Source organism: Henckelia pumila, chromosome 3 (assembly GCF_033568475.1).
Source record: "Henckelia pumila isolate YLH828 chromosome 3, ASM3356847v2, whole genome shotgun sequence".
NCBI lineage: Eukaryota > Viridiplantae > Streptophyta > Magnoliopsida > Lamiales > Gesneriaceae > Henckelia > Henckelia pumila.
Window position 1 is genome coordinate 16,819,474 of NC_133122.1, and position 16,802 is coordinate 16,836,275.

General features: G+C 37.1%; 1 non-coding gene across 1 annotated transcript; it reads left to right on the forward strand.

Moving 5' to 3' along the window:
• The first annotated feature begins 1,464 nt into the window (after positions 1 to 1,464).
• On the forward strand, positions 1,465 to 1,562 carry LOC140893924 (U6 spliceosomal RNA). Its single transcript, XR_012153482.1, has one exon. It is a non-coding gene; the product is annotated as a U6 spliceosomal RNA (small nuclear RNA).
• The last annotated feature ends 15,240 nt before the right edge of the window (positions 1,563 to 16,802 follow it).

The window sequence follows — 16,802 nt, forward strand, 5'->3', positions numbered from 1 at the left end:
TGAACCTAAAGGAGTCACCTCTAGATTCTCAGTGCTGGTGGATCAATTACTGCAAGGACGTCGTGTTCTTGTTCTGAAGGAATGATGATTACGAGACCCTTGTCCCATATGAGAAAATAAAAGCTTTAAAATGAGCTACAATGCGCTTCTATACCAACTTTGGTTAATCATTTTCGTAAAGCGAGGACGACTACTAAGTAGTTGCTATAGAGGCTCCTTGTGCAGTCGTGTAAGCGCGGGCCTGGGCCCGGGGCGTGACACCAAACATTAAATGTTGAAATTTAATATTATTGTTGTTATCTTTTGTTGAGTTAATTAATTTTATAGTAGGTCTCTTGTGAGACGGTCTAAAGGATTTTTATCCTTTAGACCGCTCAATCATGCTCATATTTAAAAATAAAAATAATACTTTTGACATTAAAATTAATAATTTTTCTGAAGTGATCTAAATAAGAAATCAATTTCACAAAGTTGGCTCGTAAGATTGTCTTACTAGAGTTTTTGTTTTAGTTTTGTTTCGAATTTTAATTACTCAATCACATGTGTTTCCCCACGTGCAACGCACGTGCACGTTTTCTAGTATATATATATATATATATATATATATATATATATATATATATATATATATAACATGATTTGGAACTAAAATACAGTTAGACATGTACCAAATTTAAACAAATTTGGCAAAACATATAGTAAGAAATTGATATATCGGAAAATTACTTCGCTACATTTTTTATTTTATTTTTTTGCAATATCAAAATGACACCAATACTTAACAAATTAATAAAAATAGTTGGCATGGTTTGCGTAATACTATGTTAACCCGGTATTTTACCAACTGAGAATCGAAAAGTAGCGATTATGATTTGTGAGTTTTTCATTCTCGTAAAAAAAATGTATAGCGTTACAAAAACTCCAATGTGGATTTCACTCTAGTATTTGTATCATAATCCAATTTATCATTAACAACATCATGACAAGAATGTCCATTAGTGAATAGTGATTATTGTTAGTTTTGTAATTTTTAAATCAAATGCACATTTTAAAAAATTCTTTACTCGTCTATGTTGATTTGTAAAATTATGCATGACGAATATTTTTTAAGAAAAGTTTACAGCGAACTTAGCTTGCAGCTTAGAGCAAACAATTGAAGAATTTTGATTTTGTTTTTTAAGATTTTTTTTTGTTCTAAAATGTCAAATAAAACCATTAATTTCAATTTGAAAACGAATCAAGTAATTGCAAATCTATTTTTTTTTTAAATAATAATAATAATAATAATAAGTAATTGCAAATCAGATTAAAACCGAAGACGATGGTCGGCCCAATTAAAAAGCCCATAAATCTGTCGCTCCGAAGTTTAAAATATTCTAAGACAAACACCTCTGTCTCATCCCACATAGATTAAAGCATGTGTCATTTGTATCTATATCTATCCGCGACACTAACACGATGCTTGTCCCTCCGGGGACATCCGATAAAATTGGAACGATACAGAGAAGATTAGCATGGCCCCTGCGCAAGGATGACATATCGATTATTATTTTAATTGATTTCAACATAGTTATTGCGTGTAGAGGTGTCAAATCTAGGTCTGTCGGATTGGTCTGCCTACTCATACAAAATTGGTGGGTTGGGCTAGCAGTTTCCCAACTCGCCTAAAGGTGGACCGGCCCGCCTTGTGGGGTGAGTTGCAGGTTGTTGGCCCGCAAAAATCCTCCAATTTACATATGAGTTTGCCGGGTTAGCGCCCCGCTATCTAAAATAGGTGGGTTGGGTTTGTGTTTTTTAATCCGCCTAATAATGATGGGTTACGACGGGTTGTGGGTCGGCCAACCCGACAAGCCTAACCCATTTTGACACTTCTACATGCAATACGTGTGTTGAAATCAATTAAAATAATAATCGACCTTTCAATTTTTATAATCGACCCTTCAATATTTTTTGTTTTATACCGAGATAAATTTTTATAATTGATTACAACACACGTATTGCGTGTAGAGGTAGGGATGACAACGGGGCGGGTTTTGGCTAAACCCGAGACCCGCCCCGCCCCGCGAACCCGGGGGGTCTAATCCGGATTAGACCCGTTGGACCCGCAAAAAATTAAATATTTTTACATTTATTAAATTAAAAAGTTTAAAAGTTTAAAAAATCATTAAATTAAATTTCAAATATATATTTATAATATTTAAGATAAAAAAAATATTTTCACAAGTTAAAATTTATCAACTTGTAATTAATTAATAATTATTAGCCCAAAAAATATTATAATTATATATTTTTATATTAAACATATCATAATAAAATAAATTTATTTCAATCCAATAATATTATACACTCAAATTATAAATAAAATATTATTATTTAGTATAAAAATATAATTATACATTATTAATATTACATATATATTTTATATTTATATATATAAATGTATATTTTAAATATATATACATATAAATATTATGGCGGGGCGGGTCCGGCCAAACCCGAGATCCGCCCCGGACCCGCTTGTGGACCCGCTTTGGCGGGTCTAGACCCGCCCCGTCGAGACGGGTTTGATGAGGGGTCGGGTTTAGACCCGACCCATTGTCATCCCTATGTAGAGGTGTCAAAATGAGCTAGGTCTGTCGGGTTGGCCCGCCTCGTCATACAAAATTGGTGGGTTGGGCTGGCAGTTTTCCAACCCACCTAAAGGTGGACTGGCCCGCACCGTCCCGTCTAATGGTGGGTTGTGGTGGGTTGCGGGTTGGCCCGCAAAAACCCGCTAATTTACACGTGAGCCCGCAGAGTTGGTCGGCCCCGCCGCCTAAAATAGGTGGGTTGGGTTGGTGTTTTTCCAACACGCCTAAAACATGGGCCGCCCCGCCCAATAGTGGGTTACGACGGGTTATGGGCCGCCTCTCCCCGTTGGCCTGTTTTGACACCTGTAATTGTGTGAGCATAATAGTTAAATATTTAAAATAATTTTTTAAGTTGTATGTAATAAAAATTGAAGGTTGATTATTATTTTAACTAGCTTTCAATACACGTGTTGTATGATCATAATAATTGTATATATAAATAATATTGTGTTATTTTAATTTTTTAATTGTATGTAATTAAATACTTAATTGGTAAATGAAAGGAAAAAATATATTTTAAATATATTAAGTATTCATTAATTTTTATGTAAGAAGAGATTGAAGTTAGAAAATTAAGGAGGATAAAAAGTGATGGAAATTGGAATGTATAAGAATGTTTATAAAAATGCTTCACCAACATAGCAAAGTAATCAATATAGTGATTTAAAAATAATATAGAGTATATAAATGTAGATTAGAATGAAATGAAATATACACTTAAAATTTTTAATTATTTAATATACATATGCATTATTCAAATAAATTAGAAAATTAATATAAATTTGAAATATTATGTGCTACATGAGACCTTATGAATCTACTTTCCCACTTTGAAACCAAACTACATTATGGGCAAAGTTAGGTACTTGGTATTTACCTGATATTAATATTTTAAAATGCTATAGTTTTCATCTGTAGAATGTTTTATTTCATAGTAAAAAAAAATGTGAAAATAATAAAATCTTTATATTTCGTCTAGTGGAAAATATTATTTAGTTTTTAGCTCAAAAACTTTTTTCAATTTGTATAGCTTTACCAGTAATTTATTTATTTTTTAGTTAAAATTTTGGAAGAATAAAAGAATTATATATATATAATATCTATTATTATTATTATTATTTTATTAAATATCTAAAAGTGTGAATAAAATGTCAAAGTTTTACAATTGTTGAATAAAAATTTAAAGTTTTACCATTGTGAAATAACAACTTTGTCCTTGTATTTACACTATAAGAAAAACCATATAAAAATATATAGGGTTATACAAGTAAAAACAACATTTTAGTTAAGGTATAAACGTAAATCAATATTTTTATTATATGTAAAATTGATTATTATGATAAGGTCAAAATTGACAAAGAGTGTGTATATTAGATAAGGATTTAGTTCTCAAAAAAATTAAAAATACCAAAATACTTTTGTTGAATCCGATATTTTGGTGATAACAAACAACAACTCATTGTATAGGAATGTGCTGCCAACCATTGTATTTCAGGAATCTACTACAACTTCTACCGGAAGCTTGTCAACCGCCTTTGCTCTCGACCGGCTGAAGTCACAAGCCTATCGACTGGCTATCAAAACCAGCAGAGGATAAATCTATCTACCGGAAGCTTGTCAACCGCCTTTGTCTCTCGACCGGTTGAAGTCACAAGCTTATCGACTGGTTATTCAAACCAGCAGAGGACAAATATCTCTACAGGTAGAATGTCAACTGCTTATCAGGATATCTCAAGACAAGTACCTGTGACAAGATGTTCTTTGCAAGATCTTTTATTAAAAGCAGAACCGGCGTGTCAGAAGATATGTTGACTCCTGCAATCGAGACAACAGGTTGCACCAAAATGGCAAAAACACAGAATGACTACAGATAAAGCATTCGACCGTTTATTCCAGTTTTGGACCCTGGAAGTTGTCTGCAGTGTACGATCTTCATGCAGAATCATCAATGCATTTATGAGCATTAAATGTGCATTCAATGCAGCATCAGAACGTTCAAAATAAAGACGTTGATGATTGACCTATATAAAGGGAAGATTGCTCAAGAAGTGAAACAAAAAAACAACAAAAAAAGGTAGACAACAAAGAGAGACAAGCAATTCAGAAAAATCTCAATCAACTCAATCACTTGAATAATATCAGAAGTCCTCATCTGATATACTTGAGCACACTTACAAGATCATTCATTTTGCTGCTCAAATAAACCCTCGCCTACAGTTCACATATCTGATCGTCAAGGATCATCCTAGGGTTTTCAAGCCTCTCGACCGCTCTGCAGTTTGAGAAGCTCAACTCAACTATACTCATTGTTGAAGAGAATTGAAGCTACTCTGAAAGCTTCCACCAGTCTGATAAGAACTGAGAATCTTATCTGTGTAAATCTAGGAGTTTCGGATTAGGCATTGGATAAGTCCTAAGTCTGAAGTGGGTGTATTACAAGACGTTGTAATAACCAAAGTCTTCTAGTGAATTCCTTCCTAAGTGGAAGAAGGGGAGACGTAGAAGGATTAAGCCTTCGAACTTCCATAAATCGTGCCTTAGTCTTTACTGCTATTTATCTTACATTCTGCTCATACATTGCATTATAAACTTTGCATCACTAAAACCTCTGAACTATTTCCGCACTATTTAAGTTGTTCAAACCGTTTTAGAAGTTGAGAAAACAGATTAAGTGAATTAAACCTCACTTGATCATTTTGAAGAAGAAGAAGAAAAGTTTCAGAGTGTATTCACCCCCCCCCCCCTCTACCCTCTGAACCGATCCCAACAAGTGGTATCAGAGCGGGTTCCTTTCTCAACTGCTGATCTGAAGTTTTAAAATCATGACTTCTTTCAACAGAATTCCTATGTTTTCTAAAGAAGAGTATGATGATTGGAAAATTCGCATGCAGGCACATCTTGCAGCACAGGATGATGACATGCTATATGTCATAACAGACGGTCCTATCAAAATTATGAAGGTCAACCCAGCTCTAGCCGATGGTGCAGGACAAATGATTGAGAAACCAAGAGCTGAGTGGACCACTGAGGACAAAAAGAAGGCCAATCTTGACAATGTGGCCCGGGACATCCTATACAAAACACTGGATAAGAATATGTTCAGCAAAATCAAGTCATGTTCCACAGCAAAGGAGATTTGGGAGAAGCTCACTCAGCTATGTGAAGGGAATGACCAGACAAAGGAAAACAAGCTCACTTTGGCCATTCAAAAATATGACAACGCCAAAATGAAGCCAGGGGAAACCATGGCTGAATTTGATGAACGGTTCAGTAGTATCATCTGTGATCTTATTGCTTTAGGTAAAACTTATACTAACAGTGAAATTGCTGTGAAGGTTATGAGAGCTTTACCCAAAGAATGGGAGATCAAGACAGTGGCCATGAGAGAGTCAAAAGACTTAAGCAAGGTTGAACTGCATGATCTCTTTGCAGATCTCAAAGCCTACGAGTTCGAGCTCAACATGAGAACAGAAGATGAACCATCTACTTCTCAACCAACCAAGGCCTTAACCTCAACCGTGATATGTCCACCGGTCGAGGAAGCTCCAAAGAGATCAGCTGAGCAAATCAGCAATGAAGCCATGACACTCTTTGTCAAGAAATTTGGTAGATTTATGCGTAAAAACAATTCTAAATTTAAAAATTATCATAAATCGGACCATACAAAGGATGGTCCTACTTGTTTTAACTGTGGCAAGTCAGGCCACTTCATTGCAGACTGCACCAAGCCTAAGAACAATGATCAGAAGCAATTCTCCGAAAGAAGAAGGGGTAAGGAGGATAAAAGGACGTTTAGAAAAGGAAGAGACCAAAGGGTTCTAGTAGCAGACGAAAGCAAAAGCAAGTGGGCTGAGTCTGACTCTGACAACTCCAATACCGGAAGCTCTTCAGATGACAGCGATGATGAAAAAGTGGAATGCCTTATGGCCGACATCGAAGAAGAAGCTGAGGAGGTATTTGACTTTGGCTCACCTGAATTTACTCACAGTGATTTAGTTACTGCTTTACACGAAATGGCTAATGAATACAAAGCATTATCCAAGGAGTTCGAGGAAGTAAAGGCAGAAAGAGCTGACCTAAAAGATAAGTCAAGCAAATCAAGCTGCATGCAGCAAAAAGAGCTTGATGGTCTTAAGGTCAAGCTAAGTCTGCTGGCTACTGAGAACGACACCTTGAAAAGAGTATTCCAAGCTACCTTGATTGAGAATAAAAAACTACTTGAAACCATTAAGGCTTGGAATAAATCTTCTGTAACCATTGACAAGATTCAAGAAATCCAAAGACCGGTACATGATAAAACCGGTCTAGGGTTTGGAACAAATGAACAGTCTATGGAATCCTGTATTCAGTCAAGCCTGGACAAAGGCAATCTTAACAAAATAAGATTTGTCAGGTCCAGCACGATATATGAACACGATAAGTGCAGCTTTGACAAAAATCAGAAAGTATCTAACGAACGAAGCTCTAAGCATAGAGGGCTGGGATATGTGGATCCCCAGACCTCTAATCAAAGAGGAACTTGGATCAAACCAAAACCTAATGAAAGAAAAAAGGGAAACCAATCTAATTTCAAAAGGCCATGGAATGAGTCTAACTATTCTAAGAAAAGATGGTCAAAGGAGAAGCCTTACCAGTACTTTAATTGCAGGCCAGTTCAAAAGAGGTACAGGCTAACTGATGAAAATCAAAAAGGCAAGCAGCACACAGCAACCTCACAAGCACACACATTTACTGCCTATCGACCGCACAGATTTCTGGACACACACACGGGCAAACCTGTAAGGGTGTTCCAGGTGTGGGTCCCGAAAGGGCTAATCCGACCTGGACCCTACTAGATATGGGTACCAAAAGTTCTTCACTCTTTGCAGGTACTAAAAGTCCAAACGGGCGAGAAAACCACTTCTATCAAGGACACTACCTGGTATTTAGATAGCGGTTGCTCACGACACATGACAGGGAATCCAGAACTTCTAACAGAAGTGGTGTTGTGCAAAGGACCAAAGATCAGCTTTGGAGACAACTCCAAAGGTAAAACCGTGGGTAAGGGTAAGATTATCCATGGTAACATCATTATTAAAGATGTGTTACTTGTTGACAAACTATGCTATAATTTGATAAGTATTAGTCAACTATGTGACAATGATCATTCGGTCGAGTTTCACAAACACACTTGCCTCATAAAAAATGACAAAGGTGAGACTCTTATGACCGGTGTACGAGACCTAAACACCTACAAGGTAAACTGGTCTTGCTCACATATTTCTTCACCTACTTGTCTTACTGCTCATCATGATAAACATTGGTTGTGGCATAAGCGGTTAAATCATCTAAATTTTAAGTCCATTTTTAACTTGAGGAAGCATGATTTGGTTTCTGGTCTGCCCGAAGGAGATTTTATAAAAGACAAAGTTTGTCCTGCTTGTCAACTAGGAAAGCAGGTGAGAGCAACCTTTAAAAATAAAGGGTGTATGTCTTCTTCCAAATGTTTAGACTTACTTCACATGGACCTATTTGGTCCTATACCAGTAAGAAGCATAGGGGGAATGAGATATGCTCTTGTTGTTATAGATGACTTTTCTCGATTTACTTGGGTCATCTTTCTCTCTTCAAAAGATCAAACTGCACCTCACCTGATTAAGCTTTTTAAACGCTTGCAAAATGAACAATCTACTGTGATAGATAGAATCAGGAGTGATAGAGGGACTGAATTTTTAAACACCACTCTTATGACTTATCTAGATGATCAGGGAATCAAGCATGAGCTGTCAGCTGCTAGATCCCCACAGCAAAATGGGGTGGCTGAAAGAAGGAACCGTACTTTAAAAGAAGCAGCCAGAACTATGATTGCTGATTCAAATGTTTCTCAAAGGCTTTGGGCAGAAGCAGTTAACACAGCTTGCTATACTCAAAACAGATCTATGATTAATAAACGATTTAACAAAACTCTATATGAGATCTGGAATGGCACAAAACCTGATATTTCATACTTCAAAATTTTTGGGTGCAAATGCTTTATCCACAACAATGGCAAAAACCATTTGACAGCCTTCGATGCCAAAGCAGACGAAGGAACTTTTATTGGTTACTCAGCCGTTAGCAGAGCTTATCGAGTGTTCAATCAAAGATCACTAACGGTCGAGGAAACCATTCATGTTGTTTTTGATGAATCTACTCTTTGTACAGAACAAACTCAAGGGAGCATAAATGATCTGAGTCATAGACTGGAAAACACAAATCTACAGGAAGAGAGTGACAGTGATCTATATCCTCCAAAGAAGGATGATCCAGTTCCCTCTACCGGGTGTGATCAAACAAGGCCAGAAGTGGATCCACCGGTTGATAACAATCCTCCAGCCAATGATGATCCAGTAAACGAGGACGTTCATCAACCAATTGATGACAACCCTTTAGGGAATTATTTTAGGTGGAACAAAGATCATCCACCTGGGTTGGTCATAGGTGACCCTTCTGCTCCTCGAAAAACACGTGGTCAAATGATTAATGAATTCTTGCATGCAGCTTTCATATCTCAGGTAGAGCCCAAGAAAATAGATGAAGCTCTATCAGATGCCAGCTGGATTGAAGCTATGCAAGAAGAGTTGAATCAATTCACCCGCAACAATGTTTGGCATCTAGTTCCTTGACCGAAAAATCAAAATGTGATTGGAACTAGATGGGTGTTTCGTAACAAGCTCGATGAACATGGCACTGTTGTGCGTAACAAAGCTCGACTTGTTGCTCAAGGATTCAGACAAGAAGAAGGCATAGACTTTGAGGAATCCTTCGCGCCAGTTGCAAGACTAGAAGCAATCCGCATCTTTCTTGCTTATGCAGCCTTCAAGAATTTTAAAGTTTATCAAATGGATGTGAAGTCTGCATTCCTCAATGGTCTACTTCAAGAAGAGGTGTACGTTGAACAACCACCAGGTTTTGTCAATCCTACTCATCCTCAATATATCTATAAACTTGACAAAGCTCTCTATGGATTAAAACAAGCACCGCGTGCTTGGTATGACACATTACTAAAATTTTTACTGGAACATGATTTCCAAATTGGAACGGTCGATAAGACCCTGTTTAAATTTGTAAAAGGTGATCATGTGTTACTAGTACAAATTTATGTTGATGACATTATATTTGGGTCAACTAACCCCAAGTTGTGTTCAAAGTTCTCTAAACTGATGCAGGAGAAGTTTGAAATGAGCATGATGGGCGAGCTAAACTTCTTTCTTGGACTTCAAGTGAAGCAACTTGAAACTGGAATATTAATCAATCAGTCCAAGTATGCCAAGGAATTGGTAAAGAAGTTTGGAATGGAACAATGCTCAACTGTATCTACCCCCATGAGTACATCAATTAAGCTTGATAAAGATGAAGGGGGAATTCCGGTCGAGGTAACCATGTATCGAGGCCTTATTGGTTCACTGCTCTATTTGACTGCCAGTCGACCGGATATCATGTATTCAGTTTGTTTATGTGCTAGATTTCAAGCTGCACCTAAGCAATCTCATTTCATTGCTACCAAACGAATACTTAAATATATTAAAGGAACTACTAATGTGGGTCTTTGGTATCCCAAAGATTCAAATCTCAATCTTATTGGCTATTCAGATGCAGATTATGCAGGTTGTAGAATTGATCGCAAAAGTACAAGTGGCACATGTCAATTCCTTGGAGATAGACTAATTTCGTGGTCAAGTAAGAAGCAGACATCAATTGCTACCTCGACCGCCGAAGCAGAATACCTTGCTGCTGGCAGCTGTTGTGCTCAAATACTCTGGATTCAACAGCAGCTTAATGATTATGGGATTCGGTCGAGTGAAGCTCCAATCTACTGTGACAATACAAGTGTCATAGCCATCACTCACAATCCAGTGATGCACTCTAGGACAAAGCACATTGATGTCAGGCATCACTTCATCCGAGATCATGTCTTAAAGAAGGAAATCAGGCTGGAATACATCTCTACCGATCAGCAAGCAGCAGACATATTCACCAAGCCTCTACCGGACGCTAAGTTTTCATATTTTCGAAATATTCTTGGCTTAGTAGATTTAAGTTAGTATGCATGTGTTTAGGGGGAATGATTGTCAATATGACATTAATAGATTAGCTGTTACGTTGCCATAAATATTGGCATATCATCCGCCTTTAACTAGTCTCTGACAGGCTTCGTACTAGCAGCTTGGTGCTTTGAACCAAATGACATTAATTGGGCGCCGTGATTATGCTCTTCAAAACTTTTTGAATTCAAAAATACTTTTCATGACGTCACCCTATGGCCCATAGGTTCCTATATATACTTCTTTACACTCGTATATCAATCTTTCACCTTTGCTAAAAGCTTTCATATTGTATTAAACGCATCATCGAATTACTCTCTAGATTTTGCTTACTCTCTGCTCGAGTTCTTATCTACAGCTATCATGTCGATCCAGAATACTTGTCTCGCAATCAACTTTGATTCCGTTGTTAAGGCAAACAACGCAGGAATATCTGAGGTCTTCACCATGCTTGAAGCCTCTGGACTGAAGAAATTTCTGGAATACAGCGCCATCTGCGATTTGCCTGTTTTGAAGGAGTTCTTCGCAACCGCTCAAATAGAGCATGGGACTATCAAATGCTTGATCAAGACAGAGGTCTACTCCTTCAATCAGAAGTTCTTCGCCAGCACATTTGATCTGCCCTCCAGGGGTTTGACAAAATGCACGGATCTTCCAGATGGTAACTGCTCTTATTGGTTGAAGGAGTTCTCAACTACTGATGCTCCGATCAAACTGCCGGCCCAGAAGACATCTCTCAAAGCTCCATTCAGGCTACTGACTAATATCGTGGCCAAGAATCTTCTGGCCAAGGCTGGATCTTACGACAAGGTGACGCTGGAGAAATTTCAATACATGGCTTGTATTGCCTCCAAGATCAACATAAACTGGTCAGACATTCTGTTCAATATTCTATGTGAAATGATCAGGGGCAAAGGGCAATCCGAGGGATTTGCTTTGCAAATCTGCCACATCTTGGGCGTCCTTGGAGTGGACTTTTCCAAGACTGAGCCTCTGCATCCTACCAAATGGCTCAACAAGTCTACGATTCTCAAATTCCTGAACAAGAAAGAGACTGCGGTCGACACCTTGCCCTCAACCGCAAAGGTTATTGCTATCCCTCAACCGCTTTCAACGGTTCCGGTCGTGGCCAAACCAGTCCATACCAAAAAGTCTGCCAAGCGTCAACTGATCATCGAATCTGACTCTGAAGATGAATCACGTGAGAATGTTCCACTGATTCAAGCTTTCAGCAAGTCATCCCCTTCGGTCTCCAAAGCAGCTGTGTCATCCACGCCTGCAGGCGAGAAGAAGAGGCAGCACAAGAAGCTAAAGTCTCTTTCTGGACTTGCTCCTACCCTGCCAACGGTCGAGACTACTACCGTTGTTGCTTCTACTGCTCCTCGTCCTACAAAGGGTGTGATAATCCGGGAAGGTGCCTCATCAGCTCCTGAGGTCACTCTAGCTGATCCCAAAGACAAAGGGAAAGGTGTGATGATCTACACACCCAAGGCTCAACCAGCAGCTACGATAGAACTCAATGTGATCATCTCTCACGTGCTCCGTACTGTCAAGCGTCATCTACAACGTTTTGACAGATGGCATCACTCCCGCACTCACTTGACACTCGCTCAAATATTTCCTAAATGGAAATCTCTAAACGTCATTGAGCAGAAGATGCTTCTATTTGCTGATACTGAAGACATCGTGGAGGCTCTGGGAAGAAGACATCTCATAGACTTGAAGCTTCGAGGAAGCCTGCTATCTCTGCTAATTAATGAGCGTGTCAAGAATTTCAAATCCAAGAGTCCTACCGCTGCCGATGACTTTGTGATTTTGACTGGACTACAGGATAGTCTACGACAAATCACTCAACTACTTCAGCACTTCCAAGCTCTCAACAATGTCAAAACACCAGCTTCAGCAGCCTGTTTACAAGCTTATGTGCTGGAAGCACAAGTGATGATGAAAACCTTTCTCACTCAAGATCAGGGTGAAGAAGACGTCTATGCTCTCCCTTCTTCAGATGGGATTCTGACCGATCTCATCACTGCTGACCTCTTTCAATCATCTGCTCTAAGATCGAGTGTGGCAGCATCTTCATCGGTCGACCCCTCCTCAACCGCAGTCCAAGCAGTTACTCAACCGGAAGCAGTTGTGATTGCTCACTCCTCTCCAGTGACGACCGCTCACACTTCTCCCGGTCATTCACAAGATGTTTTAGAAGTGGTTGCACAAGAGATACCTGTCACCTCTGTGACAGAGGCTCCTTGCAGTAGTGAAGCAACAGTGCCCCCAACGGAGATATCAAGCACTATTGTATCACCTGCATCTCCAGAACAGCAAGTGACTGATGCTGATCCAGCATTTCAACCGTCTCCATCTACTGAAAAGTTTATGGAAGATCTCATTATGGATGAACCAAGTGCTGATCCTGGTACTCCACCAACCATATTGGCTGCAGTCGAAACTATTACATCTCCAACTGTACCATTATTGGAAGGTCCATCGGGTAGCTCTCCAGCCAGTTCACCCGCACCACATCATCGTGAGTCTAGCCCGGTTTCACCAAGAAATGACCCAGAAGGGCAAATGCTTCAGACTGATGATTCTTTAATTGAAGCCATGGCCGCAGCTCTAGATCATACCTTGATAAATCGGCTTCATGAGCTCATGCAAACGGTTAGGTCCTTCTCTCAAGACATAACAAACTCATCCTTATCGGTCGATAATTCACGTCAGACGATGATTCGGCATTTCGAAACCGTGTCTCGAGACCTTGCTCGTCTGTCCACAGAGATCACTAATCATCATCGCACTCAAATCAACACGCTCTCTACCGTCTCCGAACAAGTTATCCGATCCGAAAACCGCCTTCATAAGCAGTTGAATGATCGGATGGACACTATGCAAGCCACTCTACTTGCTCAAATCGATGCAAAAATAGACACTATGCAAGCCTGCCTTGGCACTCAACTCACTGAGGTCATCCTTCGACTCAACCAAGGTGATGCCAAAAAGGGGGAAGAAGAGCAACGTAGAGCAGCAGAGGCAAGAAGACGTGAAGAAGAGTCCAGCAGAAAAGAAGAAGCCGACAGAAGAAGAAGAGAAGGCGATAGGTCAGGAGGAGCCAGTTGGTTCAAAAGATGAACAACTTATCTCTTCTTTACTTATCGCAGCTGCATCTTATTTTTTTCTGTAGGTGTAATAAAAATGCTTATTGTACTTAATGAAATTCATTCTCTCAATGAAGTTCATTTTAATGCTTTCATATTGTTCTTGGAGCACTTAAGTTTTGTCATCACCAAAAAGGGGGAAATTGTTGAATCCGATATTTTGGTGATAACAAACAACAACTCATTGTATAGGAATGTGCTGCCAACCATTGTATTTCAGGAATCTACTACAACTTCTACCGGAAGCTTGTCAACCGCCTTTGCTCTCGACCGGCTGAAGTCACAAGCCTATCGACTGGCTATCAAAACCAGCAGAGGATAAATCTATCTACCGGAAGCTTGTCAACCGCCTTTGTCTCTCGACCGGTTGAAGTCACAAGCTTATCAACTGGTTATTCAAACCAGCAAAGGACAAATATCTCTACAGGTAGAATGCCAACTGCTTATCAGGATATCTCAAGACAAGTACCTGTGACAAGATGTTCTTTGCAAGATCTTTTATTAAAAGCAGAACCGGCGTGTCAGAAGATATGTTGACTCCTGCAATCGAGACAACAGGTTGCACCAAAATGGCAAAAACACAGAATGACTACAGATAAAGCATTCGACCGTTTATTCCAGTTTTGGACCCTGGAAGTTGTCTGCAGTGTACGATCTTCATGCAGAATCATCAATGCATTTATGAGCATTAAATGTGCATTCAATGCAGCATCAGAACGTTCAAAATAAAGACGTTGATGATTGACCTATATAAAGGGAAGATTGCTCAAGAAGTGAAACAAAAAAACAACAAAAAAAGGTAGACAACAAAGAGAGACAAGCAATTCAGAAAAATCTCAATCAACTCAATCACTTGAATAATATCAGAAGTCCTCATCTGATATACTTGAGCACACTTACAAGATCATTCATTTTGCTGCTCAAATAAACCCTCGCCTACAGTTCACATATCTGATCGTCAAGGATCATCCTAGGGTTTTCAAGCCTCTCGACCGCTCTGCAGTTTGAGAAGCTCAACTCAAATATACTCATTGTTGAAGAGAATTGAAGCTACTCTGAAAGCTTCCACCAGTCTGATAAGAACTGAGAATCTTATCTGTGTAAATCTAGGAGTTTCGGATTAGGCATTGGATAAGTCCTAAGTCTGAAGTGGGTGTATTACAAGACGTTGTAATAACCAAAGTCTTCTAGTGAATTCCTTCCTAAGTGGAAGAAGGGGAGACGTAGAAGGATTAAGCCTTCGAACTTCCATAAATCGTGCCTTAGTCTTTACTGCTATTTATCTTACATTCTGCTCATACATTGCATTATAAACTTTGCATCACTAAAACCTCTGAACTATTTCCGCACTATTTAAGTTGTTCAAACCGTTTTAAAAGTTGAGAAAACAGATTAAGTGAATTAAACCTCACTTGATCATTTTGAAGAAGAAGAAGAAGAAAAGTTTCAGAGTGTATTCACCCCCCCTCTACCCTCTGAACCGATCCCAACAACTTTCTTATGATAAAAATGATTATTATGATAAGGTCAAAATTGACAAATTGTGTGCATATTAAATAAGGATTTAGTTTCCAAAAAGATTGAAATACCAAAATATTTTATTATGATAAGGTCAAAATTGACAAAGTGTGTGCATATTAGATAAGAATTCAATTTAGAAAAAGATTAAAATAACAAAATAATTTGTTTTTTATTTTATTGTAGATAAAATGGATATATTTTTTCCACAAATATTTTTTAAAAAAAATTTCACAAAAATCTTAATTAAATACTATTCAGTTTCTTAAAAGATTAAAACACCTAATACTTGGTTTTTATTTGTTTGTAGACTGAATAAACATATTTTTTTAAAAAAAATCTTATATATTTTTAAAATATATTATATATTTTAATTTGTGTAAGGACCTATTGAGGTAAATAATTATATAATGAGTTCATATATAAATATATAAAAATATTAGATTTGTAAAAGTTATTAATATATATATATATATATATATATATATATATAATTAAATTACATACTGATGTTGAAATAAATCAATTCAAGTAGAGTCAAGTTTTAATCTAAAATAATAAATAAAAAAATACACCAACACACACATATCATATATATATATATATATATATATATATATATATAAGTTGAAATTAAAAAAATTTAATTAATTTTCCTCTTCATAAAAGCTAAAACCATTAAAAAAAATTGTGAGATGTCTTGCAATTAACGAATGAATATATTTACAAGAGTTGAAAAGGATAAACCGTTATAGATTTCTGTAACTTAATAGTACATATACTGAAGGTACATTTTTTAATTTTTTTTATAAATAAATTTTTACATAATTTATTCATTATCATTACTCACTACTTCTCCAATGAATAATAAAAAAAAAATACAAAATTTATTCATTATCATTACTCACTACTTCTCCTATGACTAATAATAAAAAAGGTTCAGCTCAAAACAAGGACGCTCTCAAAATTTGTATAAGGACCTATTGAACTAAATAATTAAATCATGAGTTCATAGTTATATATATTAAAAATATCATATTTCTAACCGTGATTGAAATATATATATATATATATATATATATATATATATATATTTAAAGTAAATTACACACCGGTTTGAAATAAATCAATTCAAATTGAGTTAAGTTTTAATCCAAAATATAAATAAAAAACACACTAACACATTCATAACATATATATAAACATTAAAATGAAAAATTTAACTATTTTTCCTTATTATAAAGGGTAAAAAGTATAAAAATTATTTATGGGATGATCATATAATTAACGAATGGATATTTTTTATAAGATATGGAGATGAATAAATCGGTTATGGATTTCTTTAACTTACAAATACAAGTTTGAAGGTAATTTTTTTTATGTTTTAACATGTATTGGACATGAGATAGAAAATTACAAAATCAGGATTTAATTTT